Source organism: Lemur catta, chromosome 15 (assembly GCF_020740605.2).
Source record: "Lemur catta isolate mLemCat1 chromosome 15, mLemCat1.pri, whole genome shotgun sequence".
NCBI lineage: Eukaryota > Metazoa > Chordata > Mammalia > Primates > Lemuridae > Lemur > Lemur catta.
The window spans coordinates 44,137,073-44,150,438 of record NC_059142.1 but is presented as its reverse complement, the minus strand read 5'-3'; positions in this window follow the sequence as shown (position 1 = coordinate 44,150,438).

The window sequence follows — 13,366 nt, the reverse complement described above, 5'->3', positions numbered from 1 at the left end:
CTGATCTGCCTCCATGTTTACCAAGCAAATTTTGGATTATTACTTTGGCTAAGTCTTAAGTGACCATTGCTCTGTTCTCCACCACTTCATATCAAGTTTTGTCTTTCAAAACCCCATTCAAACTAATTTCTTCTAAGAAAGGTTTCTTAACTAGCCTTGTCCTACTTCACAATCCCTCACTTGTTATATATTATCTGTAGCTCACTTTATGCCAAACAATATTTCTGAACCTGTGTACATTAAAATGTAATTCACTTTGGTGAATTATTTCAATGGTGTAATCATCACTATACTAGGAACTCCTTGAGGACAAAAAGCTATAGTTTCCTTATCTCATAAGTATCTCCAGCACCTACCCACAGTCCCTATGATATTGCAGGTATTCCATAAATGAATGGCTATCCAAATTTTGTATTTGAATTTTCATAAATTGGGTTGATACAGATCTACCTCTACTTCTATGCTGGTCTGAAAGAGTTTTTTTGTCTTTTTTATACAGCCATAATGTAACAGGCATATCAAAATTTATACTCCCAAGTGAATGTTACCCTTCAAAATAACCAGTTCAGGAGGCTACAAATAAGCTTAGTTCAGTGATGACACCATTATTCTTTTTTTTTTTTTTTTTTTGAGACAGAGTCTCGCTGTGTTGCCTGGGCTAGAGTGAGTGCCGTGGCGTCAGCCCAGCTCACAGCAACCTCAAACTCCTGGGCTTAAGCGATCCTACTGCCTCAGCCTCCCGAGTAGCTGGGACTACAGGCATGCGCCACCATGCCCGGCTAATTTTTTCTATATATATTTTAGTTGGGCAGATAATTTCTTTCTATTTTTAGTAGAGACGGGGTCTCACTCTTGCTGAGGCTGGTCTTGAACTCCTGACCTCGAGCGATCCACCCGCCTCGGCCTCCCAGAGTGCTAGGATTACAGGCGTGAGCCACCGCGCCCGGCCTGACACCATTATTCAAAACTTTTTTTAGGAGTGATTTAGAACTGGCTTTTAAGAAAAATCAGTCTCTTTACTAAATCGTCCTATTATTCTTTGAGCAACAATGATATTATTCAGTTGCTTTATTCACCAAACTTAGCTCTAAGTGACTTACATCTCTTTCCAAGAAAGCTCTGTTATCATTGAAGATATTCTAAATAAAGACCCAGACTCTGAAGGAAATTTCAAAACAAGAAATTTGAGTAATAACAACTCTGTTGGAAAATGTACAAAAGCCCCAACTGGGACTACTTAAATTCATACATTCTTTCTACAAACAATTTGTGAGCACCTACATGCCAGGCTCTTAGTAAGGTGTTGAAGATACAGAGATTTAGCTTGTGACAGTAATTCCTGAAAGTCTAGTGGGAAAGGCAAATGCAAATAAAAATAACAGTACTCTGTGAAAAGTGTTATTATAAAAAAGAAGGGGGAATAAAGTGAGGATTATGTCAGTTTATTCAAGTCAAGTGTATCAATAAAAATGTCAGTGTTCTGATTTTTCATACCTTCCATAAGATTTAGAAAATATCAATTGTTCATATCTAATATTATTATGGAAGTGGCATGGGAAGGGCAAAGGAAAATGGCCTTCCCACTGCTCAAAGAGCATGCATAATATTCATTTAACTGTATCATTTTAAAAAATATTAGTCATAAATTTGTATATAGTATTAATATAATCCAAATTCACTTTTGAAGTCCTTGAAGTAAAGTGCTCTCTTCATAACACCTACTCCAGGGCTAGGCACTCAGCTGCTCTACAGCTTGTTTCTATGACTCTTTCTCAATCACATCTTGTCTAATAATTTCTTTTTTTATTTATTTTTTTGAGACAGAGTCTCACTCTGTCGCCCAGGCTACAGTGCTGTGGCATCAGCCTAGCTCACAGCAACCTCAAACTCCTGGGCTCAAGCGATCGATCCTCCTGCCTCAGCCTCCCAAGTAGCTGGGACTACAGACTTGTGCCACCATGCCTGGCTATTTTTCTATTTTTAGTAGAGACAGGGTCTCACTCTTTCTCAGGTTTGTCTCAAACTCCTGAGCTCAAGCAATCCTCCCGCCTAAGCCTCCCAGAGTGCTAAGGATTACAGGCATAAGCCACCTCACCTGGCCAATAATTTCTAACATTTAGTGAACATAAAGTACATTCCAGGCACTGGACTGAGTGCTTTACTTTCATTATCTCCTATCAATCCTACAATTATCCTCAATCTTACAGATGAGAAGATGGAGGTGAAAAGAGGTAAACTAACTCAACACAGATCACATAACTAATAAAAGGTGAAGCCAGGTTCAAACCTAGGCATTTTGACTAGAGCGCAATCCTCTTAGTCTTTCACTGCTTCTGTGCATTCCATGAATCCAGATTATTTGTGTTTTGATGAGGCCACAGTGTCACAAACAATTCCCCAGCCACCAGGAGGGTGGGTTGCAGAAGAGGGGTAGGCAGTGAGTGGAAGATGGGGAGCCCCAAGGTTAATCCATGAGTTCTATTTTATTAGTCTCTCTCTAGCTTGCTGATGTTACCTTCCTGTGCAAATCCTGACCTTGCTGTGAAGTTACCTCATAGCCTATTTTCTGCTCTTAGAGTCTTAGCTAAAAAAAAAAAAATCCCATCTCTGATCACTATAAGCCAAGCTAGTTGTTTTTTCCTTGTAGTTACTACTGGTATATATCTATACCCATAAATAATCTATAAGAAAACAGTCCTGGGGGGCTTCTTTTTGTTTCATTCTCATGTACTGACACATATTTTGTTCTATGTTGTTTCACAGAATTCGCTAAAGTCCCTCTCCCCCTTTATCCCCACAGCTCTCTTCTTTCATCCTTGTTTTCATGGGGCACGTTAAGATCAGGTTCTGAAACATGAGATTTTTGTCTTCATTTTGTTAAGGAGAAAGCAAGCAGCATCCCTGAGGGGAAGTTATTTTGAAATCTTTTAAAATTCCTTTTGCTTATTCTGCAGATTATATATCCCAAATGAAAGGTTTAAACTGCCTGGAAGTCTAGTCCTGCACTCGAGCCCCCAGGCGGGCGGTGCAGGAGAGGGGCAGGCAGTGAGGGGAAGGCGGGCAGCCCCGAGCTGCTGTCGGATCGCTCTGGCGGCCTGGCGTGCACTGGACTTCGCGTCCAAGGTTGGGATTCTCACCTTCCATTTACATGCGAGGGTTTCTTATAAATTCGAGTCACAGTCAGCCCTTTGCATCTTCTCTTCTCTCTGCCTGGGGGCCACTCTGACCCCCTTCTTTTGACCTCTGCGTGGCCAGGGCCCCCACCACACACCCCGTCCATCCATGCTACTGCCGTCTGCTCCCAGGGCACCGTCACCTTCCAACGCACGATCGTTTGCTCACCAGGCCTGGAAACCCCGTGCGGGCAGGCCCTAGAACGGTGACAGGCGGCCAACGACCGTGAACGAGTGAATGAGTGAACTAGTGGAAATAGGTACAAGTCAGTGTGAGGGGCTTTGCACCGTGCACGTATACAGGGCGTAAGCCAGTTCTTGCTGGGAAGGAGTTTCCGTCTAACTGGGAGAGGGAACTGTACACAACGTGGCCATGGAGGCTTATAAATGCGGATGGTATTGTAAACATTTAAAAATATGTGGAAGAAATACTTCAATGCGTGTTCCTCGGGGCTTCCAGCCCACGAAAGCGTGAGGAGGCGAAGCCCACCACGGGGCGGACCTCCACAGATTTGACAGGAAAGCCGGGAGGAGAAACCGGCATGAACCGAAGCAACCAAAATAAGACCGAAATCCTTACTGAGCCTTAATAAGGCAGTGCCGTTCGCACGCCCCTCGCCCTGGCAGGGCCGCTCCTAGCCGCTCGGGTCACCGCTTCTACGGTAACTCGGCTGCGTCGCCAGCTCGGCTGGGCTCACAGGCGTCAGCCACGCGCTCAGACTGCTTGGTCAGCACCGCCTGGAGCCGTCGCGCGAGGGCGCTCCGGGTAGCGGGGAGGACCTGCCTAGAAACTCATGACGTCACGCAAGAACCTTAGGAGGATTGGTTGAGACAAGTAGGGCGCGAAGGAAGCTAAAACGACCCGAGGGTGAGAGGGGAAGATAAGTAGGAGAGCGTGTATCCTGCTTGGCAGAGAGCGCATAATTTGACGCACGATAATCACTACTGAACAAAACAAAATGAAAACAAAGGGGAAAGGGTTGTTGCAGTAAATAATGACGCCATAAAGAAAACAAGAGTTTGTCCTCCCCTGTGCATGTTCGTTCCATGATGCTGCCTGATCACGTGAGACGTCCCGTGGGGCAGAGAGCTGCGCGCGCAGCCGCATTCCCGCCTCGGGCCGCGGCCTCGCTGGGGGTCAGGTGTTGTCTCTTCCTCCCTCAGAATCCGGCCCGGGCGTTCCCGGCTGCTCCCCGCCAGGGGGAGGCGGGGGGCGGGGGCGCTGGAAGATGGGTTTGGCTGGGCGTTGGCAATATTCGAAAAGTGCCTTTTTCGCGCCTCGCTCCTGTTTGCATACCCTGCCCTCCACAAACAAATAATTTGCTTGAGCGACTTGCGTTCCCTTCCTCGCTTCCTACCGAATGTGCCTGCGCTCCTGCTCATCCCTGCCCAGGAGCTATCAGTAAAGTCCTAAAAATGGGGTGCGCTGGGACCCCTACCCTTAGCTTCCACGTCAAACGTTTCCACGTCAAACGTTTTCCGAAGCCTCTTGAGGGTCTGTTCCCAAAATACCTGCTCTGAGCCCAAGTTGGGTCGTCTCATCCGGCTTCCTGGTGTGTCTTTGGCTCTCCCTCAATCCTTGGCCTGACCCTGAGCCATGGGCTGAGTTCCTTGGTCCGGTGACATGAAGATTTGAGAGGTTTTGTTTTTAAGGAGGGCAGTTACGTGCAGCTACCATCTTATTCCATACAATTACCCTCGAGGGAGGCACTGCTGTTACCCCCACGTTTTGGGTGAGGGCACAGACTTGGACTGCAGGACTATCCCGTCTCTTCCCAATTCTGCATTTAGTGGTGTCAGGTTGGTAGCTTAAAAACAGCCATGGTGGAAGTATTTGTGGCTCTGAAATTGGCAAAGGTTAAAAATCAGGGTTTTTGTTTTGATTGTTTTGTATAGAACAGCTTCTTCTTTATTTTGCTTACTTTAATTTCAGAAGAAAATAAACTGAAAGCCACAATACACAACATCCAACCCCATTGTCAAATTAGGGAGGGCATGGTGCTTGAGGTCCTTGTATCCAGCTATAGACACAAAGATAGGTGAGGAGAAAAAAAAAAGTAGACATCAGCAATAGGAGCCACGTGGGACAGGACCACTCAAGGCTGCTGTGGGAGTCATGGGGACATTCAGACTAGAGTGAAGTGGGATCATCATGGCTCACAGCAAGTTCAAACTGCTGAGCTCAAGCCATCCTCCCTGCCTCAGCCTCCCTAGTAGCTGGAACTATGGGCGAGCTAACTTTTCTATTTTTGTAGAGATGGGTCTCGCTCTTGCTCAGGCTGGACTTGAACTCCTGAGCTCAAGTGATCCTCCCACCTCAGCCTCCCAAAGTGCTATGATTACAGGCGTGAGCCACTGCACTTATATTTGGCAGGATTTTTTCACCTACTTGTTTCTTTCAGGTACTTTTTTTTTTTTTAGACTAATAAAGTGCAAAAGTGAGAAGTGGGGAAAGTAGTAGAACAAGTTCAATCTGTAACTGACTGTGAATAGCTTTCAGGTACTTTTGAATGTCATTTTTTATTTGTCAAATGCTTACATTTTTAATATCCTTTTTTCAATTCCTCAATGGCATATCAGCCTTAACTTTTATTTCTTCAATTAAAAACTTAAATTTCAACATCATTAAGACTGTTAAAATAATCCCATCTGATAAAAATAGCTATATGGTATAAAAATATTTCTTTAAAGTTCTGGTAATTTTATAAATTGGTCACTTAGTTGAATTTTGGGAAATGAGCTTGCTCCAGCTGACCCATCTCTTTACTTGGTACTTTTCAAAGGAAATGGAGAAAGTCATTCCTTCAAACAGATAATTGCTCTGGCCCAGGTAGTCCTGGTTTTGGGTCTGGGTTGTAGAAGCAGCTGGTTTGAACCTGACAAAAGCAGGAAAAATCCCAGCTAGGCACTGTCCTCTTCTGAAGTTGCCTCTCTTTTGACTGCTTTACTTGGTTTCTGGGCTCCCCAAATCTGTTGTTTCCCTGATCCCCCAAGACTCTCTTTATTCTTGCCCTGCTCTTTATTTGTGGGGCTATCAGCACATCCCACTTGTTGTTTATAGAGGCTAAATGGTTAGTTAGGGTCAGTGCAGTCTTAACCAGAATTAGAAGAACAGATAAGTAAAGAGTTAAAATCAGGAGTTAGTACTAAGTGAATCAACCTCGGTTGGCCCATCAGAGTCAAGGGGGGAGTAAGATCTGGGCTAAGGAAACAAAGAAAAATCCAGGAATCCCAGAGGAAGGTCACAAATCAGTAAGTCCAAGAGAGTGTGAGCATAAAGATCAAGACTTTGGTACCCAAAGTTAACTGTTAAGATTAAGCTGGTTTTAACCTTCTGTCCTGATGAGTTAACTGCTGATCAGGACTGACTTAGAAAAGACTCCTGGGGTGGGGAGTGGAGTTGACTTTTACCAGCATTATTTCCTGAGCAGGCATCATTTCCGCAAGGTCCTTATCCTCCTGGAGTTCACACTGCAGGGGTGTGTGGGTAGACACAGAATGCCAAACAAAAGCCACAGTGCAATGTGATCAGTATTTTTACAAAAACTTAGACCTAGTGCTATGGAAAACAGAAAAGAGAGCAACAAATTGATGATGGCAGTTGGAGGTTGGGGATAGGAAGTCATGGAAAATCCCAGAGGTAGTGACATTTCAGTTGGCCTTGAAGGATAATCAGACGCTTGCATGGCAGAGAACTGAGGAGGAACAATCATTCATTTAATAAATATGTATTGAGTATTTAACTTTATACCAGCTGTGGTTCTAGGTAGTTGGGGCACAGCAGCCAACAAGACAAAGCCCCTGCCTTTGAGGAGCTCACATCCTACTGACATCATAGGTGGAAGGAACCACAGCTGTGAAAGACCTGGGCCTGTGCAGGGAGGGGTGAGTTCAGTGTGGCTTGAAGGTAGAATACATGGGCTGTTGGTGAAAATAAAGCTGAAGAGTGCAGCATGCTGGTGCACGCCTGTAGTCCTCTCAGGAGGCTGAGAGGGGAGGATTGCTTGAGCCCAGGAGTTTGAGACTGCAGTGAGCTATGACTTACTGCGCTCCACCACTGCAGTCCAGCCTGGGTGACAGAGTGAGACCCCTTTTCTAAAAAAGAAAGAAAGAAACAGGCTGGGCACAATGGCTCACACCTGTAATCCTAGCATCCTGGGAGGCCAAGGCAGGAGGATCACTTGAGGTCAGGAGTTCAAAACCAGCCTAAGCAAGAGTGAGACCCCATCTCTACTAAAAATAGAAAATATTAGCTGGGCTTGGTGGCATGTACCTGTAGTCCCAGCTACTCAGGAGGCTGAGGCAGGAGAACAGCTTGAGCCCAGGAGTTTGAGGTTGCAGTGGGCTAGGCTGATGCCACGGCACTCTAGCCCAGGCAACAGAGTGAGACTCTGTCTCAAAATAAAAATAAAAAATTAGCTGGGCTTGATGATGTATGCCTGTAGTCTCAGCTACCCAGGAGGCTGAGGCAGGGGGATCTCTTGAGCCCAGGAGTTGGAGGCTGCAGTGAGCTATGATCATGCTACTGCACTCCAGCCTGGGCGACAGAGCAAGACCCTGTCTCAGAAAGGAAGAAAGAAAAGAAAGGGAAGAGAAGAAGAAAGGAAAGAAAAGAAAAGAAAGTAGAGTTACTTGGTTGAGGTGGGGCTGGCGGGCTGGGGCGAGGAACTCTGCTTTGTGCTCTCTCCTTACTCTCTGCTCTCCTCAACAGCTTCTGAGGTGTTTCTGAGAAACATGAAGGACCGTGGTTTAACCGCACTGCTAGAGGTAATGGAAGGCACACCAACATGGGTGAGTGGAGAGATGGGATCTGATTTGCTTTCTTGGGATAAAACTGGCAAGGGGCATGGATTAGTATGGCCAGTGGGTACAGAAGCCCACTGGGTGGGTCAGGGAAGAACTGCTGAGGACCTACCTAAGGTGGGTAGGCTGGAATCAAGAGAGATCTGGGAGGCAAAACCAACAGAACTTGGTGACTAAGAATGAGGGGAAGAAGGAGAGGGAGGAGTGAAAGATGATTTCATGCAAGAGCAGAATTTGAATCCTTAAGGCTGTCTGTATTCTCCTCCTTGCTTTTGGTTGCAGGCACCTCGGGCATCTGGTGGGGTCACTCCATCTTCCTTGGCTTTCTGTTGCCTGCAAGACCAGTTTGAATGTCTCAGCAAGGCATGGCTGGCCCTTTGCCATATCCTCATGCCCTTAACCAGGATAGATACAGGGGAGGAAAGGTAGACTGAGAGGACAAAGAGACATTGATTTTAAACAGATGGCTTCAAATGACTCATGGAGCATCTAACAGGGCATTGGAAATATGGATCTGAAGCTCAGGAGAGAGGTGGGGTTGGAACTAAGAGATTTAGGGTCATCAGAAAATAGACAGTAATTGAAGGGTTGGGAGTGGATGAATATGTCTGGGTAGATCAGGGATAGAGAAAAGGGCTAAAAATAGAAACCCAGAGAACAAGGACACTTAAGGACAAGTCAGAGATCCCAATGGAGGCTCTTGCCTTATTGTTCCTCTATGGTAGCAGTCTGTTTTTTAATTCTATCAATAGCTCTGGGTCCAAATTCAAAAGCTAGGAGGTCACCTCTGAGAGGGTCTAAGGAGTGACCAGGAAGAGGCCTGCAAGACTACAGTGCCACCCAGGTCTCTCACTGTGGTATAACTCTTCTCTGCATGGGAAGAGAACAAATGGTAGAATCATGCCCCTGACCTTGGCTCCAGAGATTCCAGGAGTGTCACCTGGACTGGTTGTAGCCCCAAAGTTTCCTACTTCTTTTTTTTTCTTTTATAGACTATTTAAGAAAAGTTTTAGATTTACAAAAAACATTGAGCAGATAGTGCTGAGAGTCCCCTATCCGTCTCCCTCTATTCCCTCTGTTATTATTAATAATACCTTTCATTAGTATGGTACATTTATTATAACTAATTAACCAGTATTGATACATTATTATTAAAGTCCACAGTTTACATTAAAGTTCACTCTTGCTGTTACACAGTTCTATGGATTTTGACAAATACATATTATCATGTATTCACTGTTACTGTATCATACATAATAGTTTCACTGCCCTAAAAATGCTCTATACTTCACCTATTCATCCCACTTTCCCAATCCCTGGCAACCACTGGTCTTCTTACCATGTAACCTCAAACTCCTAGGCTCAAGTGATCCTCCTTCGTCAGCCTTCCAAAGTGCTGGCATTACGGGCATGAGCCACCGCACCCAGCCCATTTTGCCTTTTATAGCATCATTTTTAATAGCTGCATAACATTGTCTCATGTGAATTATCCTGAGCCAGTCCTCTATTGTTGGACACTGGTGCTGTTACATGACTTAAAGAAAAGACTGGCATGGTAACACCAAACCTTGGATTCATACAGCAGCAAATCACACTTTGCGGACCTGACACAGGATTCGCTTGCCTATGTTCTTCCACTTAACTGTGTTTACCAACATTTCATTATCTTTGGGCAAAAAAGCCTTTTAGATGGAGCACACTATCTTGGAAACCAGAAGAAAACATCTGGTATTCACACTGATGGAAGAACCAAAGCAAAGCAGTAAACACCATTTGTCAATTTTTTCTTCCAAAGGAGCCTTTCCAAATTTCCAGGGGTTTTCTTTGCCAACTCCTTGTTGCAGCAGCACCAGAAGCAAATGAAACCATTGTGGTTTCTCATGTTCTGGGCTAGGAGGCTAGGATCCCAGGGCTGAAGCCCACTTCTTGTATGCTGGTATCTGCTTCTTCATTGGAATTCTCTATTCTTCAGGCATTTTACCTGCTAGCCTGTACTGACTATGAAAACGTGTGTTGAGAATTGTGACCACAGTGTGCCCCCAGAAGAGGCGCTCTCTGTCTTACACTTGATCCAGCAACACTGATTCTGATTCTCCTCACCCCGTACTGCTTCATGCTTTTGACTTACTCTGTCTTTGCCTAACCCATGCATGTATTACCTCCTCCCAGAAGTCATCATTAATCCCTTTCCTTCATTAAAGGACACCTCTGCTCCCCCACCTTGTGAATACCTTTATGTTAGCAGTTGTCACATGGGGAAATGATCTATTTATGCACTTGTTTACTAGCATATGTCAGGGATTGGCACAAAGAAGGTACTTAATAAATGCATCTCAAACACTGAATACAACATCTGCTACTTTACCCTTGCATTCAGTCCTTCTGCTTCTCTGACTGGCCAGTGGCCTGGGCCAGGCCCTACCACTGTATCTGTATGGGAGGTGGATGCTCCAGCTAGGACAGGCTCCTGGTACAGCCCAGCAGTGCTGCCATCTTGGTAAATGTTTCCCACCATGACCTGACTATTCACATTGCTTCTCGTGAAATCCTAATCTCCTGAGGGACATCCATACTGAAGAGGGATCCTTTGCTGACCTGCTCTAGCAGAAGCACTGGGCCACTTTGCTCCAAAGGCCTTTCTCCAAGCTGTTTGGTAGGTGCTATTTTGCTCACCATATAGCTGGGCAAAGAACCACAGAGTCTATGCTGTGAATTGTCCCATTGGTTATGGTTATATTAAATGCTTTATTATTAAATTACTTTAGTTCCATTCAGTCTACACTGAGCATCTGTAGATGCAATAGGGTCCAGCGGTACTGGGAAAGTCCTTCCTCTAGATTGTAAGGCTGGGATCATAGAAGGGCTCAATAAAAGTTGTTGAATGAAATCCCTGAAAAGTGGGCACTGAGCAGAATAAGTATCAAGGGGAGAAGAAGGAAGAGAAGAGGGCATTCCATGCTGAGGGAACAAAGGCACGGGGCCACCTGTCCTATAATTGGCAGTGGGAATGCCCACCCCTCACCCCATTTCTGTGGATTCTCCACAGGAAACTCAGCAGTCTCTTTTCACAAGGTCCTGAATTGTCCTGAAGTGATACATCAGGTCCCATTTGCCTATTAGATGAGCACCAATAATATTTCCTCCTTCAAACTAAAGTTTTCCAGGAAAGAAACCTTCTCTGATTAATCAGGATCAATCAATCAACATCCCTTCCTCTGAATCCCCACAATATTTGCGTTTCAATTTTAACACTATTTCTTTGCAACTAATAATAGACCTGACACGCAATTTGTGGCATGTAGTGGTTAAGTTCCTACATTGTGGATTCTAGAGCCAGATAAGAACCAGGTTTGAATCCTAGCACCATACAGTGACAAGAGGCAAGTGACCAGATCTCTCTGCCTTGATTTCTAAAATAGAGGTAAAAATGGTGTCCACCTCATATATGGTACCTACTGCATATGTATTATGGGGATTAAATGACCTGCTATGAGTAGTAAATGCTCAGTAAATGTTAGCTATTCTCTGCCTGCTGTGTAGGAAATCTTCCTTTATCCCTACTGTACCTTAGATAGCTTTTTCTCCCTGACACCTTGAAGATATTTTATCATAGCAGTGGCTTATTGTTGACATTATCTATTTATCATTCTCTCCCACTACACTCAATGATCATTTGTTTGTTCACATATACTTATTGAGTTGGTCACAACAAAGATCAAGAGAGACATCGTATATAACTAAAATAATTGAAAACAGGTACTCAAATACAAGTACATGCATGTTAATAGCAGCACTACTCAGAATAGCAAACAAGTAGAAACAGCCCTAATGTTCATCAAAAGAAAAATGGATAAACAAATTGTGGTACATATATACAGTGGAATATTATTCAGCCATAAAAAGAAATGAAATACTGATACATGCTACAACATTGATGAATCTTGAAAACATTATGCTAGGTGAAAGAAGCCAGGCATATAAATCCACATATTATGATTCTATTTATATGAAATAACCAGGAACCCAGGTTTGTGAGTGGCAGGGGTTGGAAAGAGGAGGGAATAGGAAGCAACTGCTTAATGGGTGTGCGGTTTTCTTTTGGGGTGACGAAAATGTTTTGGAACTAGATGGAGGTGGTAGTTGCATAACATTGTGAATGTAATAAATGCCACTGAATTGTTTTCTTTCAAATAGTAAATTTTATGTTATGTAAATATTACCTCACTTAAGAAAAAGAAAAAGAAATAGGGAGAGAGAGGGAGGGAGAGAGAGAGAAAAAGAGAGAGATTGATTCCCCTTTCAGAGGGCCAATTTCCAAAACTTTCTCAAAACCAGCACACATAATTACATACTGTGATAATCACTTGGTGGGAAATAAAGGGGAGAAAGCAGAAAAGTTAAGAAAGAGCTGGGAGGCCGGGCATGGTGGCTCACTCCTGTATGTAATCTCAGCACTCTGGGAGACGGAGGCAGGAGGATCCCTTGAGGTCAGGAGTTCAAGACCAGCCTTAGCAAAAGCGAGACCCCCATCCCTACTAAAAATAGAAAAATTAGCTGTGCATAATGGCACACACTTGTAGTCCCAGCTACTCAGGAGGCTGAGGCAGGACGATTGCTTGAGCCCAGGAGTTTGAGGTTGCTGTGAACTAGGCTGACACCACAGCATTCTATTCAGGGCAACAGAGTGAGACTCTGCCTCAAAAAAAAAAAAAAAAAAAAAAAAAAAAAAAAAAGAGCTGGGAGCAAAGAGGCTCTGAGGTGGGAAGGGGCTTGGTGGTTTGAGAAATTGCAAGGAGACCATCTGGGCTGATATGTAGAGAGCCAAAGGCAGTGGTTTAAAGTGAACCCAAGGAGCCAGTTCCTGCAGAGTCTTAAATGTCACAGGAGGGAGTATGACATTCAGTCTAAGAGCAGTGGGGAACTGAGGAGAGTTTGAAGCAAGGGATTAACAGGACCTGAATTATGAATTATATTTAACTGTTTTATCTGTTTTTAAATGCACTTAATTAGATTGCCTCTTTTTTAGAGTAGCAGTTCTCTTCAAGGGGGTTTGTATCAGAACTACCTGGGAGGCTTTTCAAAAAATACAATACTGAGAGCCATTGGATTGGGAAAGTGGCTAGCAGAAATATTTTGGAATAGCTCCCCAGAGGACTCTGATTTTCTCCCACCCCTACCACTTCAAGAACGACTGTTGCTCTAGAAGCTTGAAAGGGTTGAAATGCCATTAACTGCCTTATCATGAACTCTTTACCCACCTTATGGGGTGGGAGGGGCCATGGTTCAATGACTGTAACTATTCCAGTGGCCTGTCCCCAGACTGACAGCTACTGGACTTCTAGGAAGAAAGAGTGGGACCTCTGAGAAGAACAAGAGGAAGGAAAGCAGCA